The 2880-nt window shown below is 34.9% G+C and overlaps 1 long non-coding RNA gene across 1 annotated transcript; it reads left to right on the top strand.

Moving 5' to 3' along the window:
* The first annotated feature begins 706 nt into the window (after nucleotides 1-706).
* LOC144515016 (uncharacterized) lies at nucleotides 707-2389 on the top strand. Its single transcript, XR_013501676.1, has 3 exons — nucleotides 707-793; nucleotides 2038-2108; nucleotides 2241-2389. It is a non-coding gene; the product is annotated as an uncharacterized LOC144515016 (long non-coding RNA).
* The last annotated feature ends 491 nt before the right edge of the window (nucleotides 2390-2880 follow it).

Raw genomic sequence — 2880 nt, 5'->3', positions numbered from 1 at the left:
TCACCATACCTAGAGATTGGCATTGGGTACTTCCCATAAAATCATCTCTCAATGCAAATCAAACCAGCTATTAGGCTAACCCTCATACAACCATGCCAATCTCTAGGTATGGTGAAGGGTATGTGATGATGTGGGGCTATTTTAATGGATTGCCATGAAATGTGGTACAGCCATCCATTACATTACTTTTTTTTTGGCAGACACTTTTGTCCAAAGCGACTTACAGTAAGTGCATTCAAACTAAAAGGGAACTAGAGCTAGATGTCATAAAAAAATTTGGAAGGCATGTAATAGGCTAAAAGAGTGTTAGAGAGATACGGCACATGTGCTTTTTCAAACTTCTGTCTGGATATTGAAGTCTGTAACAAGGATGAGTGCAGGGCCACTGTCTGGGAAGTGTGAGACGGGTGTGTCCAACTGAAACCTTCATTGCCCTTTGGGGATCTCATAAAACTTTGATGTAGTTTCTTTTCAAATACCTGCAAAATTACACTCTCAGAAATCGCTGTAGATTTAGCAGTACAGTACTGTAAAAACCTACAGTACAATACCACATTTCTTCATTACAGTAAAATACTTTATATTATGTTGCATTGTGGGTAATTTTGATGAAGCGGGAATATTTTACAGTATATTTTAGGCTTGCTGTAACCTGGCTGTAATATGCCATGGCAATAATACAGCATTGCTCTAAAAAAATGACTCCTGATGTCAGTTACTCAGACAGAACACCAAACTGGCCCCCAGATACTGAAGGAGAAGCCTTGCTAGCAGAGGATGTTTGGAAGTTTTGGTAAGTTTGGTTTATTTTATGTATTTCATGCTAACTTTTATCATAATGTTTTATGATTATACGCTCAAGTGTAACGTTACCACAACATCGTTCTTTTTTATAGTTTGGGGTGCACTGGGCATCCTAACGTTGCGATATCCTCACACAGAGTAATTTTCTAGCTAACCTTGTGACTTTAGTGTGGATAGCAAGTGGCTATCCTCTGAACATATTGTAGCCTACAGTTAATTGCATATCTTGTTTTTTTCTCTGAACAAAATACCCTTACATTTGTTCATACTAACTTACTTGTTACAGTTAACGTTACGTTAACATTAGTCTAGCTAGTAAGTACGGGTTCTGCCCATTACTTTCCAGACTCCGTTAACATATTGCTCAATTTAAAAGATCTGGGTTCCCCTTTACACATATAGCTAGCTAATACTCCTATTTTATAACGTATGACTTTGTATGACTCCTAAAGAAAGGCATTTCATTTTGACTTGTATTTAACTTAAACAGCTATTCTGTAAACTAACTTTAAACTAAAGTGAGATGAAAAAAAGCTAGCTAGCTAACGTTACTGTTTGACATCCCGAAACAACGCCAGTCAACATGTCCACGGAGCTTTTATAAATTATTATTTCATTAAATTAGAGTTCTGCTTTGTGAAACATGATGCCGATTTGATCAGAATAACTTAGTGAATTACGAAAAGTCTGTGATAATTTTATTTACAGAAATGACTGACAACGAGGCAAATAAAATCTTCAACTCGTTCACTGTCTGAGGCAACGTCCATTAATATATCATCAAATTAAACAGAGTAGATGTTTACCAGTAAACATCTACTCCTTCTTAAAGATCATTTATGTTTTCTTACGACTCATAAATAGTCACTAACTATTTCGGCGATCATGATTTAACATAATTTGGTTTTAACTTTAACTCCACGTAAAGTGATTAATGATGCTTCCCAGGTAACATTAATGTTCGTCTGCTTAACGTCGCAGTTTACACATTTTTATTACTACTGATTCATTAAATCGGAGTTCTACAGAGTCAAACATGACACCGAATTTAACTAGCAGAATAACTAACTTATTAAGAAAAGGTATTTTTTGTCAGGTAACAAACATCAGTACCTATTGTCTCATAACCAATAATGACATCCAAAGTGAACCCACATTCATCACTATAGTCTATTGATGTTTCCTGGGACACTATAACAACTCTTTGCTTAATGTTGTTTTATCATGATGCAGGTCACTGCAACCCAAGCAGACATTGAGGCACATCAGATGACCAGACAGACACCCCCACCCTCATTATGATGGTAAGTAAAATACAATCCCTTTATAATGGAATCCCGTCAGTTCCTTCCATTTGTGCATCACAATAGTAATAATATATGTGTATGATTTCAGAATAAAATACTGTAGGTCACAGTTTCTTTTATTATTTTCAGGTGGATCTATTGAGGGAATTGTCATCATGAGAGCTGGACAGCAGTGAAACCTTTTCAGCTGCCTGCTGCTGCTCTTTGTGGAAACATGTTGAAGGATATCAACACTATCACATTTGACTGAACGTTGCTGCAGCTCTCTGGGCTGAACTTGCAGGAAAAATGTGAATGTCGTCGAAGACAGGAAAATGTTGAACATTTTAAAAATGTTTAAATAAAATTATTTTTTAAATTAAGAACATTGTTTGGATTGCCTTTTGATTTGTATTTGTTATTCTGAAGTACACCTTATTAGTAGTACAATGTTAGTAGCTGGAGATTATTATATATTATTATTTATAATAGTAATGATTAGTAATAATTAACAGTAATGTATCAATATTAATAAAACTACATATTACAGTACAATAGCATCAAATTACAAAATACCATAAAAATTCAGTAAAATACTGTTTTGTACTTTTACAGTATTGTTATATATACTGTAAATTGCATTACAGTACAGCTGCAGTAGTTTGCTGTAAAATCGATTTACAGTAACTTACTGGCAACCGTGCTGCCTGTAATTTACTGTAAATATACAAAGAAATTGTTTACAGTGTAATGACATTCCCATCAGCCTCAGCTTTACTTTGTGTTTAGC

This window comes from Sander vitreus, unplaced genomic scaffold (genome assembly GCF_031162955.1).
Source record: "Sander vitreus isolate 19-12246 unplaced genomic scaffold, sanVit1 ctg836_0, whole genome shotgun sequence".
In the NCBI taxonomy this organism is placed as follows: Eukaryota; Metazoa; Chordata; class Actinopteri; order Perciformes; family Percidae; genus Sander; species Sander vitreus.
This window is presented reverse-complemented; position numbering and strand designations above follow the sequence as displayed.